Source organism: Buteo buteo, chromosome 8, assembly GCF_964188355.1.
Source record: "Buteo buteo chromosome 8, bButBut1.hap1.1, whole genome shotgun sequence".
In the NCBI taxonomy this organism is placed as follows: Eukaryota; Metazoa; Chordata; class Aves; order Accipitriformes; family Accipitridae; genus Buteo; species Buteo buteo.
In genome coordinates this window covers 21282486-21295928 of record NC_134178.1, presented here as the reverse complement: position 1 = coordinate 21295928, position 13443 = coordinate 21282486, and the positions used below count along the sequence as shown (strand labels likewise).

Genomic DNA, 13443 nt, shown 5'->3' with positions numbered 1-13443 from the left:
ACCAATGATTTTAAAACCTGTGCAGAAGCGAATTTGAGACAAAAAACTTGGAATAACTTTCTTTCAGTATCATCAGTAAATCCTCTAAGATGCTACTGATGTTATTTAGACCAAATCTGTGCCATGTGATTACAGAATGGAATAAATAAGCACTTACAGATGCAAGTTGAATTAATGACAGCCTGTGTATCCCAGAGTGTGATAAATTATGGTTTGCTGCTGGCAGCAGGAACTATTCAAACAAATATTTCTGCCTTATGACAATTTCTTTGAGCTTCTATAGAATTCATGTATAATAGGAGAACTGCCTACAGGGAAGATTATTAGGAAACTTAGAAAAAGATTTTCATTTTGTGATTTCAGCAATGTCTGTAATTATCAACATAGCCTATCATTTACTAAGTGGTTAGTTGTACGTGAGAGACCTTTATCTTGTAGTGTAATTACAGTATGTAGAAACAATATACTTGTTCTGGGTGACTGCACATAAGTGGGTGGTTAAATGTCATTAAAGCTGTTTTGGAATATATCTATTTATGAATAAATATTTTCAGTTTTCCTTTTAGAAAATTTTACTGAATAACCCTTAGAAACAGATGCCAAATAAGAATTTCTGTGTAACAGCAACATTAGTTTAAAGCACATCTTGCTAAGCACATTAGAAGCCCTGCTAAGGAGATTTTAAACTTAACCCTATTTTTTTCACTATCTTTTATATCATGTCTCTTTCAAAGCCCCTTTCTGCTCACTGCATTTTGCTGCTATCTATTGCCATTGTATTTTCTTTTTGTTTGTTTGAATTTGGAGAGGTGTTTGGGTTTGTTTACACTAATTGTTTATTGTCAGGAAAGCACTACAAATTTTGTTCTAATATGAATGTGGACAATCCTAGGACTTTAACTGAATGCCTATCAACTCAATATTTTGACTTAGTAAGAATACCAAGATTATCATTTAGAACTTAGTAAGAAAGGCCTGGAAATTTGAAACAAAGCTTTGATTTGATTTGGAGCTTGAATTACCAGGAAATTATGCAAGCGGGCTCTATTCAGTAAAGAAGGAAATAATTGCAGCCACCCCTGACCTTCAAATAGTGATGTAATATTACTTTAAAGCTTTGATTAAAAATGTTGGTATGGATCTGCCAACACTTTCCCATGTCAGGCTTTGCAACCAAACAAGACAAACATACTGCCACTTTAAAATATGATAATTAATACCAGATGCCATTGATCAGAGAAACTTCTCTAAGTTAATGTACTTGATATAATTATCTTTTACCCAGAGCTGTTATGTTTATCTGTTTTATATATTTGTCTGTTAAGTTACAGATATACTAACATCTTCTATTATTTTAGTATAATTGTCATCCTTTTCACAGATAGAGGATTTTAATGGAGGAGGTCATGATCTGTCCCCATTTCTTCTCCTGGATGTCCTCTATATGTAGTATGGGAAAGGAGAAGGCAGCTAACAGCTAGTGGTTCCTTTGCCCCTACAAGCTTTACACCTGGATCTGTTTATCAGCTGAAATGGCAGACTGGCTCTCTGCTGGACAGGTGCAAACTAGCATATAGATATTTCAGGTATTTCATGTTGTCTCAATGGTGCTAAGTGGCCAGAGTAAACTGATAAATCCAGTCAATACTTTTCTTCAAGGAGCGAATCATGAGTAGGTTTATCTTTCTTAAAGGAAGATTTATTTGCTTGATCTAGTATAATATTCCAGGTTTGCTGTAGACCACATCTGATACCCTTCCCCACAATGATTAATGAAATGTTGGCACAGTGATTAATGTTATGTGGAGAAATGGATTGTTGGTGCAAGTAAAATGGCTGAATCCAGCTTTCTGTTTCCGAAGTGGTTTGCAAGAGGATATAAAAATTGGTGAGACAGCAAATGTGGTTTATTAAGTTTACAGATTTGAAAAAAAAAACAAATAAACAACAAATTTATCCTGGTTTTTTTTTTTTCTGAAGAAAGTATCTCAATTTAAACTTGACTATTTCCAGTATTTAATTTCATTACAACTTAGCCAGCCGTTCACCCGGAGTGTCAGCTCCAGTATTTACTGATAGACTATGAAGCAAAACTCTCCTAGCCTGTTATCAGTATCTATCTGCAAGAGTACAGATACATGCATTTCTGTGTATGTATATGTGTGTGTATATACATACACAAAAATGTTGAAAATGGATATATAGATATATATAAAGGCAAAAATAACAGTTTGCTATGAAGTGAACAGCTGTTCTTGACTTCGCTTCATGTCAGAATGCAATGTTGAGAGATAATTACACAAGGAACACATCAAGAACTTCGTAAACATTTAGTGTACATAAATGTCACTTTTATTCAAGCATTACTTTGTGTTTGGCAGACATAATCTGTGAAAGAAAATACCACTTGCTTTTCTTCTTTTTTTTTTAATTTTTATTTTTTTACCTGCATAGATTTCCTAAAAGAACAATCTGGAAGAGCTCCAGAGTTACCGCAACAAAACTAGCTGTCACTTTCACTCTTGGGCAGGCTGCTCTACCCAACTTGCATTCCTCTCAGCTAATTCTGGTGGTTAACTTTTTTCAGGAAAATTGATTTATGCATTTGTAATATCATTCACATGAATAATCAAAAGAAGCAAAAGGTGTATACTATATCCAGTAGTTAGATATGCCCTGAAGATGTTGAAAAGATACTTTAAACCATGTCTACATTAAAAAAATAGGGATTGCAGGAGACAGTAATATATGCCCATGTAGTTCTAGTTTTTCTTGGCTCTGTGCACAAGCTGATAAGCTCTTCTTACCTGGCAGATGGATGAACTACAAGTGCAGCATCTTATGGATACAGCTGTGACCTCCTGCAACATATCACAAATACTGGGGTATCTCTGTAACATGCTGCATTTTGTAGCTGCTAATGCGACTACTCTGAAGAACTTTGTAAGGCAATCACTATGGGGTGAAACAGACGGTAATTTGTTATTTAATGGGAGGTAGCAATAACACAATTTATTAAAGATATGCAGAATAATTCAGTATTTGACCATTGCTAGCAGTGACCAAACGAGGAAAATCTCTCCCAAGTCCAGGGCTTGTACACAGGTTCTAGCCTACTTAGCTTTTATAAGAATACATTTTAGTGGTCTCATATTAAGAGTTTGAGGGGGTTTTAACTTAATTTTATGAAATATATTCTTAAGTCAGAATATTTTACAGTCCATTAGAAATAAACTCCCAAAATTCCAAAGGTATTATCTGTAGTACACTATTGTTAAAAATGGTAAGTTAGAATTTAGGAAAAAAAGTTATAACTACATTAAATTATCCAGAGTGATTCTGTTTTTAAGGAACTTGATTTTTTTTTTTTTTCTCATAAATGAGACTTATGAGAGACGGCTGTAATTGTAGGACAGTTCATGCTGCTACGTAGAGTGGAAGCATCTGTTCTTTGCTGAAAATTGTCACCCCAAGTCATGGGGGGTTAATCATGGATAAATTCAGACTTTCTTGATATTTATTTTATTGTTTGTGGTTGATCAATGCTATTATTATTAACTGTAGCTGGACTGTAGCTGAAGCAAACATTTTAAATAATGGAGAACAATTTGTTTCAGTTTATTGTTATGTTGGACCTGTGTTTCTTGAACAGCCCTATGCTTGTCTTTGTGAGTAACTGAAAAATGGGTAAAGAAAATGCGAACTCAATTCTTCACTGTTACCAGAATGCAGTTTGCCATGATATGGGACTCAACTTTGAAGCAATATCCATTTTATGAGAAGTTGTCAGAAGATGCAGGTGCTCTAGATCATTTTTAGCCTTTCAATTAATGAAGAAAAAGAGATTTAAAGAAGAATTAATTTATTTTGTATGCTTTTCCATTGTGCAGACGAATAACATTTCTCTCGCTTTCATTGGCTAAACCTTCATTAAGCTTAATGTATTATTTTTCCAAGAGTCTTCCTGTAGCTATTCAGATGTCCACTGTGAATCTGGCTGTTTCTTTCCTTTCAATAAATAAGTTGTCCCCCAGATACCTAACTGTTCCAAGATTTGACTGTGTTATGTGCTTTGGGCTGCAGGGGCAGGAGGGGGAGAACAGGATGGGAAGAACAAACTAAGGGCTGTCCTCAAAGGGCAAGTGATACCCAACGTCATGTGTGCTGCCCCACTCCCAAGGCTGTGACAAGGGCAGGGGTCCCCCTGGCCCCAATCCTGCCTCTGCGGTGCCCCTCCGTTGGAGCCTAGGAAGCAATGCAAGCAGAGAACTGGCATGTGACATGTCTCCGACACCACATCTCCACCAGGCATCTTGGTGACATTTTGGTTTCAACTTACTGAGTATTTAAATACTTGAAAGCTGCAAGAAAAGGAGACTGAGACTTGTCCCATGCTCTGAAATCAGAGTGTGCTCTTTTGGAAGAGGGTGTTTCTGTGTAAACCGTAGATTTCAGTCTTCTCAAACAGATGACGGAACCGAAACTTGGATCTGCCATGCTCTTGGTAAATTGATCCAATTTATGTGCTGTTACAGAAAAAGTGATGGAGAGATGGGGTTACTGGTGGAATCTCCTTGTTTTGCAGTTTTGAGAAACCAGGCTTTCATTTTCTTTGCTTTTATGATAAATGTTTGAAAATGAAAATTTGTATTATAGGTGAAAAGGAGTATTATTTTGATGAACAATGGAAAAGAAAATTTTCATCTCTTTTTATTTTTTAATTGAAAAATGAACAAAATATACTCAGTTCATTACTGTCTCTTAAAAAATCTGTCAGTAGCTAGTTACTCATTCTTAAAATAACATAAAAACAAGGATTCTTTCTGAGGTTGTTAAAATTCCCAAAATACATAAAACAGGGCAGTGGATTTTGAAAGTTTTGACCTCTTCTCTTTCAGCTTCAATATTTTGTGGTTTTGCCTGCTGGCCGGCACCTTTCTTCCTATATTTTAGTGAGGCTGTAAGCTCTGTGGAAGGGAAAAGCAGGGCAACCAACATTCAGAATATTGAAAAGGTTGAGGTAATAAAGCACCTGTTACAGATTGTATGAGATATTAAAATTCTGATACTTAATTTCAGTGACCATGGTTTCAAAGGAAAGAAGACAATGGTACAATACAAACTTAGTCTTCTGAAAAATGTTACAGTGAGAGCAGATGTGGTACAAACTTGAATGATTCTTACTGCAATTTCAAATTGTTAATTTCATGGTTTTCAGAGGGGTTTGAGTGCTATATAAAGGAAATGCAGGCAAACAGAATGCAAAATTCAGCTCATCAAAATATGCATGGAGTAAGATAAGACCTTTACAGCTTTCTCATTACATAAGGTTATATTTTAGTCTCTCCTTACTTCCCAGACAGAAATGAGATAAAAGAAGTAATTCACATCACCAGGGTGAATGAAGTTTTATTGCCTTTGTTGTTCCAAAGTGTGTGAGCTCTGAAGAAAGCCTTTTCTGGGATTGAGCCACTTGTAATATCACTTTCCTTGGTGATTCTCTGAACTCTGATAATGCTTGAACTCATTACTCAACACTGTGCCCAGAGTGCCCTCCTGCCCCTACCTGGCTGCCCCTTTTCACTGCCTTTGTAGAAACATAACAAAAGTTTATCATTCAACTAGGCTGAAATTAGCTAGCAAGTTGAAAATGTTATGTTGTACATAGGCACAGAAGGGGATTGCATATGTTCTGCTGGAGGAGGAGACTCAGTGGAAAGACAGAATGATGGAAACTTCAGGGAGAAGAGAAAGACAGAAAGGCCATAATTAGGGGAAAGGAAAAAAGAAGATTAAGAGTGTTTATCAAGATAAGGAGTGCAATAGTGTTTGACGTGCCAGAAAGAAGGAAAGGAAATTTCTTGCATTCAACAATATTTTGTGTGCGTGCACATTTCTGAATTTAAAATAGATTTCACACTTTTCTGTAGTGGATGCTTACACTTTCCACATGCAGGTTGGTTTCCACCTCTGAGTTCCAATTCTTCTAAAAAACAAATCTTCCCCCACATACTTTCACCAAATGGAATATATATATATTTTTAAGATCTTTTCTTATGTTTGTTTTTTTTGTCTGTTTTTCATTGGAGGATACCCTTTGGACTGAGAATACCCCAGGAAAAGTGTAAAAAAAGGGATAATATACAAAAAGCATTTATAAAGACAAATCCAATTGGACCCCAGGACTGAGGAGGAAGAGACCTCATACTACCATCACAGCTCTCCCAGTGAGACCTGGGGACACTAGTGATGCACTGTGGCACCCCCAGACTCTCATCCTGCCACCCAGAGGGGCTTGGGGAGGATAGGCATAACATCAGACGAAAAGGGTAAGTTTTCTTAAGTTTTAAGGGTATTACTAATTATACTTTCTTGTATTCCTTTGAACTATTATGTTTCAATGACAATTATTAGTCTAGTTAAATTATATTTATTGTTAAGATTGTAAATAGGTTTCCAAGAAGTTCTTGGCTCCAGGTGTATCATGAGTTCCCCTTTTCCCTCAACAAGATACTAAAGGGAACTGTATGAAGGTGAGGACCTGGGACCACAACCCATAACCCAGGAAAGGATGGCTTTGCCATTTGGTGTTTGTGTATTTCTGTGTAGGGAACGGCGTTCGGAAGATCTCGCGATGTTACAGAAAGACGGAGGGTTAGTCGCAGCCCTATGACATATCTGTAATCCCGCCTACCCTTGTTAGTATAAAAGGAATTAACTGCACAATAAAAGGCAGAAGTTGGTGCTCACACTATGTGTGTTATCTGTCTCTTTCCCTGGTCCAGGCCGACCAGTGGTCTAATCATGGCACCTTGATATGTAGCGAACACTACATTTCTGCACAAAGTTACTGTCAGTCTTTCTCTTGTATACTTGTTTATTTTGGATTAGGAATTTGAAAAGGACTTTCCATCATCAAAGGTGAGCAGAGACCTAACTCTTGCATACTTTCTTTCTATATCTTTTTCTCCCCACCACAATTTATATTTAATTATTTACTTAATTATAACAGCTTAAAAAGCATAGATTAGTGAATGGCCTAATAGATGGGACTTTTTCCTCCTATCCCAGTATCTGCTTATAAGTTACTTTGGTGCCATTTCAGTCTAGTTGTCCTGTCTCTAGGGAATACTAGGCGTGATGGAGTTTGTGTACTTAAGGATGAGGTCCATCATTCCATGAGAAGAAGCAAAGGTGATGTTAACAGCTTCATTCTAGGAGAGTTTTTGCTCAAGAAGAAGCCCTTGTAGGGGTGGGCACTTTCCCATCTGCTTCTTGGCTCTAATAGCATGCTTAAAAGCAAAAATTTATGTTTGACCTTTGTGTCACCTTGTTCTGCTGGGTTTTAGCACTATAATTTCCTTTGGGTTCACTTTCATCTGCAGATCCATGAGCTTTTTTACTCGTGCAACTTGTCTGTTCTGTTTTGACAGGTTTGTTAGCCCCGAGCTGTTCTCTCTCATACTGTACCTCACACTAACTTCTGAGTAGTTTCATCTTTTCCCTGAGTTAATTTGGCATCTTACTGGTGAGAAGGTTTCTGATCAATACTTTCCATCAACTGAAACTATCCTGTTGAGCAGCAAAACTGAAAACCATTGAGATTGCCAGTTTAGACCTCTTAATTCAGAGCATTAATAGCTTGCACAGCCATCTTTCCCCTCCCATTTCTTTCTGGTGTTTTGTTGAGGTTTTTTTTGTTTGGGTTTGGTGTTTTGTTTTTTTTTTTTCCTTTTTAGTTTATGGCAGATTTCACTTACATGCTGATGTATTGCCAAGGGCAGAGAGAGAGAGAAGGAAGAAAAGTGCTTTCTTGGATTTTCTTTTTTCCCCTCTGGGTAAGTTGTTGGCCAGACTTGACCAGCACAGCTGTTTTTTTGAACTCCAGCTTTCTTAGTGATGTTCTAAGAACAATTGTATTGCAAGGCAGGCTATATTTTCAAATATTTTTGCCCCTTTTTCACATTTTTGTCCTTCGCTTACTGAACAGACAAATAAGATACTTCATAAATAACCACTGTTCAATAATTATAGGGTCAATTTTTGATCACTAAATGCAAACTGTAGACAGATTAAGACACCTTACCCATCAGTGCACTTGCCACTATTTTCTTTAAGTTTTATCTTCAACTGTCCTTAAAACGCAGTGTGGTCTGGTGATGTGGCTTGGGGAAATGGAAGGACTAGAGCTCATCTTAGTGATGTCCTTGAATTGCTTTACAAATGTGACAGAGTTTATATCACTATAGCTTGCCTCTGTTCTTGTAAAAATGAGGATACTGCCTCCTGCAGGCCTCTGTGATTCTCTGATAAAATGTGCAAAGTAAAATCCCAACTCTATAGTCTTTATTCATATAACTTAATCCTTTGACTAAACAAGTTAAGGAAATATTCACAATTCCTCTGCTCCTTACATATGTGGGGCTCAAAGTACATAGCATTATTGTCCTTCCTCCCATACCAATTTAAATTATATGTTGAAAAAAAGGTCTTGTCTTACTTTACCAAGAATTCCAACCACTCATGTTGTCATACTGATACTTCAAAATGCCTATTTGTAATACAGATTTTTAGTAGTTGGATAGGATGCTGTACTGGGCAATTTCCATGAAGTTGCTTTTATTTACATTAATTTGTTCATTAATTGAACTAATGTGTCAATATTCTCTGGTGTAAAAGAGAAACAGTTTTTGTTCTTAGACCTATATGATCCTCAGGCAAGGACAGTAGTCAAGGAGCTGCTAAGCATCATTCCAAAAGCTATCATTTTTTACTCTCTGCTTAGAATTGCTGTCTCTCTTATCACCTTAAGGACCTCATTCAATTGTAAGTAATGTAAAATGGAATCTTTTGAAGGGCATCAGTAACTGTTTGCAGTTTTTAATTAAACATGGTTAGAAATATTGTCAGCTTACTCATCCTCTGTTGATATACAGTATTCATAGCATATTATGCCTTATGGAGTTCTCTGTTTTTTTAGCCCCTTTAGAAATGTATAATGTTTTAAGTACATCATAAAAGCAATTATTTAATTATTAATTGTACATATTTCAATCCAATTTATAACTATTTTGTTGCTTCTTTACCTTCTTAGTTCTCTTTAATTTACTAAACTCTATCTCCCGTGAATTTTCCTTACTGAAATCAGGAAAGATTTCTTCCCATCTCTAACTAGCTTCTTTCACTATATCAGTACCTTCCAGTCTCATTACTGGAAAATTGATTTTATTTTCCCTTCAGTTTATGTTCTTGAGAATAAGGAAAATGCTTGTTACTAAAGTTTTTATCATACTTTCAAAAGCAAAGAATGAAATGAATTTAGATGAATGTTTATGTTTATTAACCCGTTTCAGGATGTTTTATCTCAGGGTAATAGTAGTATGGCTCATGGGGAATAATTTTAATAAATTGTTAGTATCTGGTTCACATTTGTTTGAAAAGAACATTGATTGTCATCTTTTTGTCTGCATTCCTGCTACCTACAATGCCTAGAATACCCTGTAATCTAATGACAATGAATGATGCAGTTACACTGATACATAATTTAAACTTGAATACCCACAACTCTTTCTACAAATAAATTGTTTTCTTTTTGATTTCTTGGGTATATCTTATGCAGCCTGTTTAGTGCATTCTTTAATTAGTCATTTTCATTTTGTATTAAAGGCAAGGTACATTTCAAATAACTGAGCTTATATTTGTTTGAAATAGTCTCTCATCCAGTGCAAATGCAGTGGAGCAGCAAACACAGTATCAAATACTGCAAGCCACTGGCAATTTTTTATGCTTTAGCCCAACACTTACCTTTTTATAAGGTGAATACCAAAGTTTCTCTTAACTTTAGTGCAAACCAGAATGTCATATTTGATACTTGACTACAGGAGCAGGCTTAAATCTGAGAAGAAATATATCTAGAAAGGATAAGCAAGTAAAGATAATAATAATAAAAATGTTGTCCTTCACTGTATTATTTACCTGGCTAAATAAAATCTGTAGAATTTTGAGGAAAATACTAAGAATTTTTTTTTCATTTGACACACAGCACCCCATCAAGCCTGTCAGAGACTGTCTTTAACATGATAATTTTGGCTCTGTTCTTAAGAGTGTCATTTGCAGTGGACAGGACCTTAGGGAATCTGTAGGAAATGATCCATTCATTGTAGGATTTTTGGCTGAATTCCTTTATTGTATTTGACCCCACCATTTTGAGTACCTAAGCACTTAAAACCAATCTTTACAAGACAGCCTAACAGAACACTGTGATGACTCTCTAGGTACAAATTACACAATATTGAGCATTTTGCCATTTTAGTATTCCCACATTATTTTTATGTAATGTTCTATCACACAGATTTTCAGATAGAAAATCTCCCACTGAATGGTAGGGTAGTAATTTAACATTAAGGGCTCCTTTTGTCTGCTATGATTAGCAATACCACTTCTCTAGCTAAAAGCATGGCTTGCCATGACAGTTACATGTGATGAACAGTCTTGGTTTTTGCAAAGTCTCAGGACATCACACCATTCGTGCATTTTAAATAACAGTTTAGCTAGCATTGTTCATGTAGAAATTCATGTCTCTTTCAAACACAAGTCTTTTTGCTAGCCATCTGAGTCCTAATATCTTTTTCTCTGCATAGCAGAGAAGGGAAAGTAAACATTTTGCTCTGATCAGCTGTGCCTCAGGATCAGAGGAGAGGAATGAAAACAGAATTTAAATACCCACTTTGGGTGACTTGGTTTGTTATGATCCCAGTAAGAAAAGCATTCAGGCTCTGTGAAGGATAATTTTAAATGCTATGTATTAGAGCTAAAAAAAATAGTGTAGATAATCCTACGTCCCTTCAGATGCTGGGGCCCTGAGCTGTGCAGCACTGAAGGAGCCTCTGGTCAGGACATAGCACCCTGTGCAGACCCCATCCCTGGAAGGGCCTACCCTGTTTGATCCTATGAGCTCTTATGGGATTTTCTTACAAGGAAACCAGCAATATTCATCATTTCTAGGATTCAGCGAAAGAATGTTCCCATGGGAACTTGTTGCTGCAGGTCTCGGTGGAGGCAAGGACATTCAGGTAATTTACTTGCTGGTACCAAGTGGGAGTTGCCTGCAGTCTCCCTTGCTACAATCAACCAGCAAAGTTCATCCTGCGTCTGAGTGATATGCACAGCACAGAGCAGCCTGAAGGCCAGGCTGTCCTCTCCATGCAGCACAGCACAGCATAGGCTTGGACCTACTGCTGTGAATCCCTAACTGTTCTGTGAATCACTAACTCCTGCGTGTACAGTGGTCGCACAGTCAGGATCGCTACACTCCCTTGCCCTTGGGCACTGTGTAATTCTCTTATGTGGTATGCTCTGCTCAATGTGAGCAGTGTGACAAGCCTAGGATGTATCATTGAAGGGCAAGTGGGTGCTTTTAGCAGGTTTCTTTTTGAATTATAAGGGACAACTGCATTTTAAAAACACTGGTCCTGCTTAGGCTTACACTGCAGCAGTTACTACAGTCAAAATCCTCTTTTTTTGCTAAAGTTGCAGGAAAATGTGGAGGACCTCATCTGGACCAAGGGGCCTGGGGAGGATATTGAACTTGACAAGATTGCAGTGTTCCCGTGAGAGAACGAGAAAGGATGAGAAGCATGCCTGGGAAACTAAGTTTAAGGAATGTGTTGACCATTTGCAGTTGTGATAAGGAACCTGAAAAAGTCACCCAACGAGGGGTGAGAAAAACAACTTCTGACAACTTTTTGACCAATAAGGGACAGACATATGTACAAGGTAACAAGTATAATGGGTATAAATTTGCTGGCTTGTAGTAATAAAAAATCTTTCTTTGCTTGTACTGTAAGAATGCGTACTTGTCATTTGTCCGTCTTGACCACAGCAATTGGTGATCCCGATGTGATGCTATAAATAATGCTTGTGACTGCGAGGAGAGCAGTGGAGACAGAGCCCGGCATAGCTTGAGAGCGGCGGGAAGAGCTGCTAGTCCGGACCGATACTTGACATTTGGAGATAAACAGGTGAGCTGCCAGGAACATGGGCGGGACCCTCAGTAAAGAGGATGCCGGAATTGTAAATATGTGGAAAGTAATATTGCAAAAGAGAGGACTTAAAGTAGAAGAGCTGATATGGAAAATGCTCTTATGGGGCAAGCAACACAGATATAAAGCAGATACAGTGACTGCATTTAGTGTGCCTGTATGGCAAGGACTTGGGGACAAGCTGTTTGACAGTGCGTGGGTCTAAGGAGGCAGCCAGCCTCTTGATGAAGTGGTACCTGCTCCTTGAAACTGTCAAAGACATTAGAGAACAAAGGGATAGGGTGAAGAAGCCAGACGTCCCTATTGTGGGGGGAGGGCAGTCCTCTCCCACAGAGGACGTGGGGTCTGTTGTCCAGTCCTCTGACAAGCGCACAGGGCAGCCAAAGCCATGGGGCCGACAAAAGAACCCTTTAGTTGATGACTCTGATGATAAGCAGCCCTCAGGACATCCTCGGACTATTAAAAATAGAACATATAAACGTCCACGGGACTTGCTTCCTGGTAGTAACGTATGCCCCGCTGAAATGGCAGAGGTGCGGGTTAACCCGTCTGCCCCCCCTTGCCGCCTGATTCAAAGGATCAAGAAGGGATGAATAGCCCCCCCCAAGCATGGGGAGGGGAACAGGGGACCTCATGCCTGTACCCCCCTCTGCCAGCCGAAACATCAGAGGATTGAGATGATCCCATGGACAATGATATGGAGGATCCTGATTCTGGGGGGGTCTGCAGGAACACTGAAGGAGGGCCAATTACAGGGAGGCTCGCGTTGCTGAGGACAGCCCTGGGTCCTTCTGCCAGCTCAAATTGCTGTCAGTCCCCACAACCCCCTGAAATTCTGGCAGCAGGTGAAAGCTTGAGCTCTGCAAGAAGGAAGTTGGGACTTATCCAAGCAAATTAACGTTCCTGTAACAGCAGGCAACTCTGGTGAAATGAATTTAAGGGGGACTGGGGCGATGGCTTTCCCGGTGGTATGGGGTGATCCAGGACAAGGAATTATGGATGAAAATAGACCATATTCATGGGAAGTTATACAGGATTTACAAAAGGCAACTGCACAATATGGTCCCAACTCCCCGGCAGTTATGCAATTAATACACCTATTAACTATGGAAGAAATGACACCTTATGATATTGCTCAAATTGCTCAAATTATTTTCCAACCTGTGCAATGCGCCATTTTTCATAGTATCTGGACTCAGAGAGCAGAGGCGCAAGTAGTACACAATTTGCAGCTTTCACAAACCGATCCACCTTATGGTAACGGAGCTGATGTTCTGACTGGGACTGGTCAATTTAATAATCCTCAACATCAGGCTCAATGGCATCCACTTGTATTGGAGCAAGTAAAGACTATTGGTGTAGAAGCTTTGCTCTGAACGGCAGAGCTGGCGGAGCTTAAGGC

The 13443-nt window shown here is 38.3% G+C and overlaps 1 long non-coding RNA gene across 1 annotated transcript in view; it reads left to right on the top strand.

The window, feature by feature from the left end:
• Positions 1-12174, top strand: part of LOC142033695 (uncharacterized) — a 162569-nt gene extending 150395 nt beyond the window's left edge. The window contains exons 2-3 of the long non-coding RNA XR_012651295.1: positions 6090-6329; positions 11530-12174. This is a non-coding gene — a long non-coding RNA (uncharacterized LOC142033695). The remainder of the gene's footprint in view (positions 1-6089; positions 6330-11529) is intronic.
• Positions 12175-13443: the final 1269 nt, after the last annotated feature.